Raw genomic sequence first — 13362 nt, 5'->3', positions numbered from 1 at the left:
AAATTTCCTCAATTTCTTTATTCTTTGTTCAATGGAACTCATGTGAAATCTAATAATTTTTTTCAACATATTCGTAGTTATAATAGTTCATTTTCATTTGCATCATTTAACACCAATTTAATTAACTTTGAAGATAGACGACCTGGTCCATATTGTTTTAAGATACAAGGGCAGGTTTATTATCAAATTAATACAGCATTATATGCTGCAGAAAATGAAACTCCTACTTATAGTCAACTTTTTATTGTGGATTCAAATGAAGCGATAAATTATCGTCTTAATCAGAATCACATATGAATATTGAAATTTTACAAAATCTTGAATGTATAATGCGAAATAATAATATATTTGCACAGTCATATCAAATGATGGGTGAAGAACTAGAAAATCAACGGCAATTAGCAATAGAATCAGGTCAATCGTTACCAGAATTACAATTATTATTTACTTTAAAACCAGGAATAGATCGACGTCGATATAATTTTCAAAAAACTAATGAAGTTGCTGCTATTTTTTCTACAACTGCTGATGGAGAAATTCCAGAATCCTACGTTACAATACGTAATAAAAATACTAAAACTTTGGAAAAAGTTAGTATTATGGATCCTAATGTTGAACCATGGATATATCCATTGTTTTATCCATATGGTACTCAAGGATGACATCGTCATTTAACAAAATTAAATAGTAATAAACGAATAACTAGAGGACAATATATTAAATATCGCATGGCTATTCGTAATGAATTTAATGTTTTTATATTAGGTCGTCGCCTATTTCAACAGTGGCTCGTAGATAGTTATATAAAAATGGAAAAAGATAGAATTGATTATTGCAAAGCTCATCAAATAGAATTACGTATTGAAACATATCAAGGTTTAAGAGATTATCTACAAACTACAGCAAATAACTTAAATGATCGTGTTGGAAAAATGGTTATACTTCCATCTACGTTTACTGGATCACCACGTAATATGTTACAACATTATCAAGATGCAATGGCAATTGTTAGTAAATTTGGTAAACCAGATCTTTTTATTACTATGACTTGCAATCCAAAATGGCGTGAAATTGAGGAAAATCTTTTGTCTGGTCAACAAGCTTGTGATAGACCTGACATATGTGCTCGTGTTTTTAATATTAAAAAGGATTATTTAATTGATTTGATTGTTAAGCAAAAGTTTTTTGGTGAAGTAGCAGCGTTTGTGTACGTTATTGAATTTCAAAAACGTGGGTTGCCACATGTTCATATACTGATTACATTAAAATATAATTTCAAAATAACAACTCCACAGATCGTTGATAAATTTCTTTCTGCTGAAATTCCTGATTCATGTGAAAATCGAATCTTACATGATATAGTTATGAAACATATGATTCATGGACCTTGTGGTGATTGGTGTTTGGTAGATGGAAAATGTTCGAAACATTATCCGAAACCTTATTTGGAAGAGACTAGAATGGATGAAGATGCTTATCCTTATTATCGTCGACGAAATAATGGTAAAACTTTTGAACGTCCTGGTGGATATATAGTTGATAATCGTTATGTTGCTCCATATTGTCCTATTTTATCGATTATATTTAATTGTCATATTAATATTGAGGTAGTTTCAAGTATTAAATCAGTTAAATATTTATATAAATATATTTATAAAGGACATGATGTTGCTGCTATAACTATTGAACCAATAACAGAAAATGTAATTATTGATCATGATGAGATACATAATTATATCGAAGCTCGTTATATTGGACCTGTAGAAGCTACTTGGCGTATTCTTGGTAAAAAATTACAGGATAAAAGTCATAGTATAATACGTTTGCCAGTCTCCATCTTCCTAATGAACATAATATTATAATTGAAAATGAAATTACTGAAGACGCAATGACTGTTGCTTTAAATCAAGTTACTATGTTAATAGATTACTTCTCATTGAATTTACGTGATGAAGAAGCAAGATTATATTTATATGTAGAAATTCCATGCTATTATACATTTAAAAAAGAGAAAATTAATAATAGAAATATATCACGTTGGGTAAAACGCAAAAGTCATTATAATTGCGTAGGACGAATGTATTCCGTTAGTCCAACACAAACAGAATTATTTCATTTACGATTATTATTACTCACAATAAAGGGGGCTACAAGTTTTAATGATTTAAGAACTGTAAATGGACAACTTTATCAATCGTTTGCAGCTGCATGTTTGGCTTTAGGTTTGATAGAAGATGATGATGAATGGAAACAAGTTATGAATGAAGCTGTTGGATGGATGATGCCAGGACAACTTCGTAGATTATTTGCACGTATATTATTACATTGTCAACCATTACATCCAAAAGAGTTATGAGAAGATTTTAAAGTAGCACTGTCTGAGGATTACTGTCGACATTTTGGTATCTTACAAGGACAAGAGAAAGCATATATGCAGATTAATAGTATACTTTGTGTTGAAGGTAAAAGTTTTGCTGATTTCCCACAAATGAACCAATTGACAGAAAATAACAAAGAAAATGATTATACAAGTCTTGAACAATCTATGGAAATTGGTACTAAACAATATAAACAGTTAAATGAGAAGCAAAAAGAAATAGTTGATCTTGTATTAAATAAATTAGATAATAATAATAATAATAATAATAGTTTTTATATCGATGGTCCGGGTGGATCAGGTAAAACTTTTATTTATACAACTATTTATCATTTAGCTAAAATTAGAAATAAACACGTATGTACGATGGCTTTTACTGGCATTGCAGCTACGTTACTGCCTGCTGGAAAAACGGTGCATAAAACATTTGGATTGCCGGTTCCGTTATTTGCTGATTCATCCTCTTCTATTAAAATCCAATCAAAGGAAGCTCAGTATTTGAAAGAAATAGATATTTATATTTGGGATGAAGCACTAATGGCACCACGATATGCTTTAGAAATTATGGATCGAACATTGCGCGATATTATGAATAATGATTTACCATTTGGCGGAAAAATTGTTTTATTGGGTGGTGATTTCAGACAACTTTTACCTATTAAAATTCGTGGTACTCGAAGTGAAGTTGTAAATCTTTCTATTAAGTTTAGTTCTGTTTGGAAATATTTCATAAACTATTCTTTAAAAGAAAATATGCGAGTTTTTCCGGAAGAAATTGAATTTGCAAAATATCTATTGGATATGGGAGATGGTCTATTAAATGATTCCAATGATAATATACAAATTCCTGAATGTTGTATAGCACCTATTTATGTTGATATTGTAGAAGATATTTTTGGTGATTTAATACGAAAAAAGGAATTTAACAAAATGGCAAAATGTGCAATACTTTCTGCAAGAAATATTGATGTAGATGAAATCAATAAAAAAGTTGTAGAATTATTAGATATAACTAATGAACGAATTTATACAAGTATAGATAGTACTGTAAATTGTGGTGATAATGGTGACATTGGTGAAGCTTTGTTACCAGAGTATTTAAATAGTTTATCTCCTTCAAATTTTCCTCCTCATGAATTACGTTTAAGACTAAATTGTATCATTATGTTAATTAGAAATCTTAGTATCAATGAAGGTCTTTGCAATGGTACTAGATTAATGGTTATAGAACTTGCAAATCATTTATTAAAGTGTAAAATTTTAACAGGTGACAAAGCAGAAGATATTGTTTTTTTAAATCGTATAACATTATATTGCGAAAATATATATCCTTTTACTTTTTCTAGAAGACAATTTCCAATAAAATTAGCTTTTGCTATGACAATTAATAAATCACAAGGACAGACATTTGATAGAGTAGGAATAGATCTTCGCAAAGATGTTTTTAATCATGGGCAACTTTATGTTGCTTTCTCACAAGTTCGTTCTTGGCATGCATTAAAGATTTTTCTTGGTAATCAAAGAAATGATGCTCGTGTTAAAAATTATGTATATAAAGAAATATATTTCTAAATTTTTGTATGTTAAATTATTATATAATATTTTGTTATAAATATTTCTATTTAATTCAATTTTACATTACAAAAATTATATATATAATAAATAATTAAAAAATTAAAAAATTTTTTATTTAAATTAAACTAATGATAAAATTTTAAATAAATATGGAAAAGAATTATACATATAAATATAAAAATATAAATATAAAATAACATATATATATATTATAAATAACATATATATATATATATATATATATACATATTATATATATTATAAATATATATATACAGGGTGTTTCACAACCTCCGTACAATACTTCACGAGCGTGTTTTAGAGTGAAATAGAGTAAAATATTCTAACACAAAAATGTTGAGGCTGCAGTAGTTTTTGAGATATAAGCGATTGATATGGCATAGAACTCGCGCGCTCACGCCCGTAACTACACATACACGTGTACCGATCTGTCATCTGTTACTGATTTTTTCAAGTCAGTGCAATATTGATTTTTCGGTACAGCTGATTTTATTTTGTCGTTTTCTGTGTATGTACGTATATACATGTATATTACGCGTATGTAAATACATCGTACATTATCACGATAAGCTAATATTAACAAATTATAAATATTATAAACCTTATAAATCTCGATAGAAAATATGTAAATCTTAAATAATTTAATTAATAATTAAAAACTAAGTTATTATAATAATTATTATTAAATAATAATATAAATAATAAATCGATAGACAGAGTCAGGCGCAGAAATAAGAACGTGAAATAATATTTTGACAAATAGAAAAAAAAAAACATTGACTTGAAAAAAATTAATAACAGATGACAAATCGGTACGTGTATGTGTAGTTACGGGCCTGAGCGCGTGAGTTCTATGCCATATTATTGACAAACTTTGATCGCTTATATCTCAAAAACTACTGTAACTTCAACATTTTTGTATTAGAATTTTTTACTCTATTTCACCTCTAGAACACGCTCGTGAAGTATTATACGGAGGTTCTAAAATACCCTGCATAAATATAAAAATATAAATATTATATTATATATTTTTTGTTAATGGTTAAAGATTTGAGATATATTTTACAATTGTATAAATATGTAAGTAAAATTTTTCTAAAAAAATATTTTTAGTTAGATATATAAAATAATAAAATTAATGATTTCTATTTTTTAATTAATGATATTAAAAACAGAAGTAATTTATAACTTTAAGCATAATTGTTTGCAAATATTAAAAATTTTCGTTTAAATAATCTAAAAATTCTTATAAATATACTTATGTATATATACATATCATAGTTGCAAGAAATTTTAATGTATTCTGTGGGCCTGAACACAAAGATTGTCGTAGTCGTTTCTGATAGAATCGTATAAACGTAAGTGTCGTATTCATAGTTGTATACATGGTCTAATAAATACGGCTTACGTTTACATAAATAATTGTGCGTTGACTTTTACGTTTACGATTCTGTCAGAAACGATTACGATAATCTTTGTGCTCAAGCCCATATTATAACTGTGATATGTGTATTAAAGAAAGTAAATCATTGGGATCTCCCCTCTCCCCAATAATTGCTGATTTAGTTATGCAAGATTTAGAAACATCAATCATTAACACACCACAGTGGAATTTAACATTTTACTACCGTTACGTCGTTGACATTTTATTAGCAACACACGCAAAAAACATACCGTATATCATAGATAAATTTAATAAATATCACGAAAGATTGAAATTTACAATGGAACAGGAAGTGAACCGCAACATAAGTTTCTTAGATATATCAATTAGTGTGATAGATAATGAATTATACATTGACTGGTTTCATAAAAAAACTTTTTCGGGTAGATTTCTATCTTTCTACTCGAATCACCCGAAATGCCATAAAATAGGCACTATTTATAATTTAGTGGATAGAGCACTTTTGTTGTCACATCCGGAGTTTCATAAGAAAAATTTGCATATTGTTATAAATGTATTGTTATCAAACGGCTATCCTCTGGATCTCATTTTTAAAGAAATAAATAATAGAATAAAGAACCTTATCTTCACCAAATTAAATGTGACAGACAAAGAAGTCGAGGGCTGTCCCCATGAGAATGATGACAAGAAGAACAATTTTGTCGTTATTCCATATGTTGAATGAATTTCAGAATTGATATCAGCAAAAATTAAAAAATCTGATGTAAAAGTGGGATATCGCTGTTTAAAAAAATTAGATACAGTGATCAAAACACACAAAGATCAGAACGAGGGCTCCAGCAATTCAAACGTAGTATATAAAATAAATTGCAATGACTGCGACGGCACATATATAGGACAAATAAAAAGACAATTACGCACCAGACTTAAAGAACATAGAAGTAATATCAAATTGGATTCATCAAGACATTCGGTGATCTCTGAACATATTTTAAATCATTGCCACACATTTGATTGGGAAAAAACTGAAATATTAGATCATGAAATAAATTATAATAAAAGACTCGTATCAGAAATGTTATATATAAAAGAGCATAAAAATAGTATTAACTTAAACAAAGACACCGAGTTACTTGAAAGTGGCTATTTTGATATTCTAGAAGAATTAAGTGAAATACATGTTTAAATAGGGCTAACCTTGATTAAATGACAAGCGATTTGACTATATAAACAGTTTATTTTTAACATTGACACGCATTAAACCATCGAATTGCTGAGACTCAACAACGAATTTTTGACATGTAAGTTAGTTTAAATAAGACTTTCCGTGGAAGTTAGTGAGAGATTCCGTTTAACATATTCAATTTGGTCAGAAGGGTTGAAAAATGGACTCGTCTCGAGGAGAGTCGGATCTGAACGTTCGCGCAAACCAACGACGAACTAGGATTCGATACTTTTTCAAGAGAGGGCTCCATTAAACATATGTTATGACAACCAAACGCGCAAGTATTGTTTCAAACTTTGTAATTAACAGCGTAAAGCGATGTTCGACATCAAGTTTTGTATGCGATTTCAATTTTTAAACCGTCCGTCATATTATATTTATGTCTAAGTTTATTTTATTCTTGGTTTTTTTATTTGTTGTTCTCAAATTGTATTGAAAAAGACCGAGTACGGTCGAAACGTTTACGCTCACTTTATCATAATAAAAACAAAATTATTCCAACATCCTATTGTTTTTGTGCTCGTTTAATTGGCCTATTATTCACGTTATCAATTTTTGAAAGTAAATCAAAATTAAGTATATCCCATAAAACATTAAAATATACATAGTATATGCGGTATATATACATTTATGTATATTGTATATTCCATGTATATACCTCATTTAGCAAATACACATACAATGTATGTGAAAAGTATATGCAAATGTAACCGGAACTATGTACATAATAGATCCATAGTATATACATATGCACATGATTAGTACAATCTATGTATATACATTCTGTATATACATTTTACATTTAGTATGTACATACTGTGTATGTACATCTGTATATAAATTACATATCAAATAAACATTAAAATAATATACTTAGTATATACATCGTATATACATTTATATATTTCATGTATATACTTCATTAATCGAATAGACATACATATGATATGTATGTGCAAATGTAATCTTTACTCTGTATATACATAGAAGATCCATGGTATCTCTCTCTCTCTCTCTCTCTCTCTCTCTCTCTCTCTCTCTCTCTCTCTCTCTCTCTCTCTCTCTCTCTCTCTCTCTCTCTCTCTCTCTCTCTCTCTCTCTCTCTCTCTCTCTCGCTCTCGCTCTCGCTCTCGCTCTCGCTCTCGCTCTCGCTCTCGCTCTCGCTCTCGCTCTCGCTCTCGCTCTCGCTCTCGCTCTCGCTCTCGCTCTCGCTCTCGCTCTCGCTCTCGCTCTCGCTCTCGCTCTCGCTCTCGCTCTCGCTCTCGCTCTCGCTCTCGCTCTCGCTCTCGCTCTCGCTCTCGCTCTCGCTCTCGCTCTCGCTCTCGCTCTCGCTCTCGCTCTCGCTCTCGCTCTCGCTCTCGCTCTCGCTCTCGCTCTCGCTCTCGCTCTCGCTCTCGCTCTCGCTCTCGCTCTCGCTCTCGCTCTCGCTCTCGCTCTCGCTCTCGCTCTCGCTCTCTCTCTCGCTCTCTCTCTCTCTCTCTCTCTCTCTCTCTCTCTCTCTCTCTCTCTCTCTCTCTCTCTCTCTCTCTCTCTCTCTCTCTCTCTCTCTCTCTCTCTCTGTGTGTGTGTGTGTATGTGTGTGTGTGTGTGTGTGTGTGTGTATGTGTGTAAAGTCATGTAGAAGAGAAGCAATTCTACTATATATTTTATGCTTTTACTAATCTACCTATATTATATATATACTATATTATACTATACTATTATTATATATACATATACATAAAAATCATGTAAAAGGGAAACAACACTACTAAAGAAAAAACAGACTTAAATAAACCACACATATATTGCATATGTAACTTCGGATACAATTATTTATGTCTTTATAAAAACATAAATTTTTCTTGAATATATAATATTGAATACAATATTATCCAGACATGTAATCTCGAAAATGGATAAAAAAATTATTTATTGATATTTTTGGAAATTATAGGCTATTTTATTAATTAATACATCTTGTTATTGTAGTTATATAATTATTGTAATATAATAAAAAATGTTAACAAGAAGAAACTACAAATATTAAAATCTATTATTATTTAAGCAAAAAGAAAATTATTTAACATGTAAAAATAAAAAATTGCACAAATTAATTTAATTGATTTAAAAATTTAAACAATAAAAAAACTGCAAACATGTTTTAAATTTTAAAAGAAAATAAAATATTAAAATCCATTTTAAAGTAAGCAATAAGAAAATTAGATTACATCTAAAAATTAAATTGCACAAGTTAATTATTGATTTATAATATATAATAAAACAAAAAATAGATTAAATTATATATATATATATATATATATATATATATATAATACAGAGTATTACATAAAGTGTTGCAAGTTGTTTTCTTTGCCAGTACTAAAGATTAACTTGAATTTTTTTATTAAATGGAACAAGGTACCTGAAAATTTGATGGATCAAAAAAAATAATGTTGGGAGTTTTTAAGGAACAAAAGGGAAACTTTCCTTTTATTTTTCTTAAATAGAACTACTATAATTTTTTTATATAAATCGATTTCTTGCAATATTTAGCATAAAGAATAAGAATAGTATATGATCAAAAAGTGAATAGATATTTTGTACTTTAATATGTACATAATAATCTTATATAAACAATAAAATATCTCTCAAAATATTCATTTTCCAATAATCTTATCTCAATATTTTTATGCATAAAATAATGGAAAGAATCAATTGATGTAAAGAAAACATAGTTTTTTTCCAGAAAAAATATGTAACTGCTAGTTGCAATTTATATACTTTTTCTTGAAAACAACACGTGTTTTCTTTACACCAATTGATTCCTCTCATTATTTTGTGCATAAAAGTGTTGAGGTAAAATCATCAGAAATTGCGTATTTTAAAAAATATTATATAGTTTATGTAAAATTATGCCACATTAAAGTACAAAATATCGTATAAAATATTCACGTTTTGATCATCCTACCCTTATAACTTTTTGTGTCAAATATTGCAAGAAATCGGTTTATATAAAAAAAATATAGTGGTTCCACTTAAAAAAATTAGGAGAATCCCCTTTTGTTCATTAAAAGCTTCCGACATTTATTTTTTTATCCACCAAATTTTGAAGCTCTCATTTAATTCAAAAATTCAAATTAATATCTCTAGCAGTTGCAGAAGAGACAGCTTATAATACTTTATATAAAATACCTTGTATATTGAAATAATATTATTACTTAATATTAAGCATGAACTTTACCTCAAAATTTCTTTTCCATTGTTAATGAGTCGACTCTTCAGTTCTTTCATCTTCTTCAGAGATGATGTTTTTATTTTTGTTATTATTGTTAAAGCGATCTTTGCTTCTTACAAGCCACGCTTTTATAAAACATATTATTTCGGAATCTGTACAATCTTGAGTGTTCTTATTAAGTCGTACAGCAGCTGTAAACATTTATACAAGATATTATATATATAGAAAAAAAATATATATATATATATGTATTTATTTAAAAAAAAAAAATATATATATATATAGTATATCTTTTATGTTATAAAGTATTAAGGCATATGCGTGCTTGTGCCACAATATATATATATATATATATATATATATATATATATATATATATATTTCAAATATATTTTATGTAAAATACATAAATATTTAAAATTATGTTACACGTAAATACACATACAACAACTATGTCTAAATTGCTTTATTTTCTTTGTTAATCTTTAAGATTCATACTATAACCCCCTCAACCAAATAAGCAATCCATCTTACTATTTACTACACGTGTGTTTTGTGCACAGGACACGCGACAGTATCCCTTAATACCTTATATTAAAATTAAGTATGTGTTGTATCATATTTAATTTTTATTTTTATAATTTATATGAAAATTATAAAACATTATTTGTTTTTCCAGTTCATATAGTTTTATTAAACTGAATTAAAATTAGATCATACCACATTTTTAGTTACATATAAAATATAAATATATGCTGATAAAAGTATATCAAAATATGAATGCTTGCAAAGATGTTGTACTCGTTTTGAAATTCTATTTCAAATAAAAAAATATTAACGATTTTATACAAAACTTTTTTACCATATGTTTGGCTATTAGATAGGCTATTAAAAGCAAAAACTCTATATTGCATTATAATATATGTTACAGAAATAATTATAATTTTTTAAAAAGTCTCGTTGTTTATGTGTATATGTCAATAAATAAATAATAAAATATTATAAGTTTATGTAATATTTATAATATAAAATAAAATATAAATATACCTTAAAATAAAATTATTTATAACTTTAACGAATACACATGATACTTTTCAATTATTCTTTCTTTCTTTTCTTTCATTTCATTATGTAATATTATATTAATGTTTCCACTTTAAAAAATACTTAATATTATTTATTTTTTGATAAAATTAGACAAAAAGACTTTATAAAGTAATTTAATAACTTACAGATAATAATAGATGCAACAGCTAAATTTTTGAATACTTTTTTTTTCTTTGCTCCTTCCCACTTCATTAGTAAAAACCCGATACATTATCCTTCGTACAACTTCTTTAACGTTAAGTCCTCCAATACGACTTAAATTTTGAGACTGGAATGATAAGAAGATCGTTATTTAATTATTTATATTTATTATTCAATATAATATATATATTTTCACAGACCTTTTTAAATATAGAAAATATTGAATATATTACAAATTATTTATATTATTATATATTTTTGTATATATATAACCTTACAGAGATTTTTTTAGTTAAATAATATAGAAAAAAAATGTTAATGTAGAAAATATAGTGCTAAATATAGAAAATATTGAACATATATTATATATATTACATGATTACAGAATATTCTAATATGATATATTAATTCTTTGACACTACTGCACTCTTTATTTAGTAGAGAAATATTTTGATTTCTCTTACCAATATTGTTTTATTTTGTTCGGAACTCATTAACCAATCTTCCAATTGAACCAAAACATCATCATTTACTGGGAACAATTTGATAATATCGGGAGCTTCACTACATGCAGATAATTTATTCGTTGCATCTGCTTTATTTTTCAGTACAGCATTCATAATTTCAGAAATGTCATCAATTTTCAAACTGAGAATGTACAATTCTCTCAAAACCCGTTTTTGAAACTCTAAAATGTAAATAATTATATAATTGTAAATATTGTGTAGTAATATTTTCTTACATATAATAATACTTTCTTCCAGAATTTAATTTAAAAACTCTCTCTCTCTCTCTCTCTCTCTCTCTCTCTCTCTCTCTCTCTCTCTCTCTCTCTCTCTCTCACTCTCTATTTATTTATTTACATATAGATAGTATAATAAATTATTAAATATCAAAATACCTTTCTCACTAATGTTTTGTTCAAAAGTCGAACCAGATTTATGATATAGCGATGCAGTTTTCACTATAGTTCCAGATGTACAAGTAGTATGTGTATTAGAAGTAGAAGCTTTGAGCTGAATATTCTTATCAATATTATTGTCTACTCTCATCTCTAGAAAAATGTAAATTAAAAATACTTTTTTCGCATATAATTATTAAACTTTTGTATGTATAATATACAATATAACTACTACAAATAATTAATAGGGACAAAATGCTAATAGAATTTTAAACTTTTTCCTGTATGTTTTTGTATTTTTTTAAATATTATTTTTATTATAAATATTTTCCCAAAAATTGTCTAACTTATTTTGTATTATAAAACATTGAATTAATACAATAACATATTGAATGAATATAATATATTATGCAATTATCGTGTTTTTTACTTACTATCGCTTGAGTCACTTTGTTCAATTGGAATGTCAGGATATCTTACATCATCTGATGAAGATATTTCTGTTTCAGTGGACAATTCGTATTCATTATCAGATTTGTTAGAATGCCTTCCATTTTTCTTTTTATTTCGTCTATATTTTTGTTTTAATTTTTCATTGTTGGAGGAAAGATTGTTCGTATTCCTTGCCTTATTAGCTTTCTGTTGCGCTGTTTTATAATTGTCTATAAAACCATATTTTAAATAAATAATTTAATTAATATTAAATTGTAAAAGTGAGAAATCTGTGTTTTTACTTAAAAAATAAATTATTAATAAGCCATGAGTATATATAATTATTACTTATATAATACAGTTTCTATATACATATATAAAGATTTCTAAAATTATTTCTAAAATATATTTGTGCCATATATATATTCTGTACGTATATATATTTTTTATATTACATAGAAAGCAATTATACAATAATGATATATTTTATATGTTTAAAAATATATACTTTACCATATACACTCAAAAGAGTAGCTTCATAGAGTATCCAATTTGCTTCGGGCATATGTTTCTTTTTTATGAAGTCTATTATAACGTTTTTTATAGTACCTTCAGGTGGCCAATAACATTGTGCATTTTTTTTTATATACCATGTATTCGGTACTGCTTCTACTGTATCTTCAACATCAAATTTCACAACGAACCAGGTCATCTTGTCATCAGATCGTTGTTAATTTTATAACAAAAAAAATGATATTTTATAATATGTATATATGACAAAAAATATTAAAACACATGCAAATAAATAAGTTTATAAAATATAGCTAATTTTACACACTTTTACTTATTTGATAATAGAAAATAAAATTTGTATGTAAATTTTTATGCAAAAAAAGGTACAAATATATTAATAAAATAAGCATATCTTTCTTATATAAAAAAAATTATTATATAAATATTA

At 27.1% G+C, this 13362-nt stretch overlaps 1 pseudogene; it reads right to left on the bottom strand.

Moving 5' to 3' along the window:
• Positions 1-9847: 9847 nt before the first annotated feature.
• LOC145948319 (uncharacterized) lies at positions 9848-13113 on the bottom strand (annotated as a pseudogene).
• Between the last annotated feature and the right edge of the window lie 249 nt (positions 13114-13362).

This window comes from Prenolepis imparis, unplaced genomic scaffold (genome assembly GCF_030444845.1).
Source record: "Prenolepis imparis isolate NDT839.2.m4 unplaced genomic scaffold, iyPreImpa1.0 SCAF_331, whole genome shotgun sequence".
NCBI classification, from domain to species: Eukaryota; Metazoa; Arthropoda; class Insecta; order Hymenoptera; family Formicidae; genus Prenolepis; species Prenolepis imparis.
Note: the sequence above shows the minus strand (reverse complement) of the source record. Positions and strands in the feature narration are given on the sequence as shown.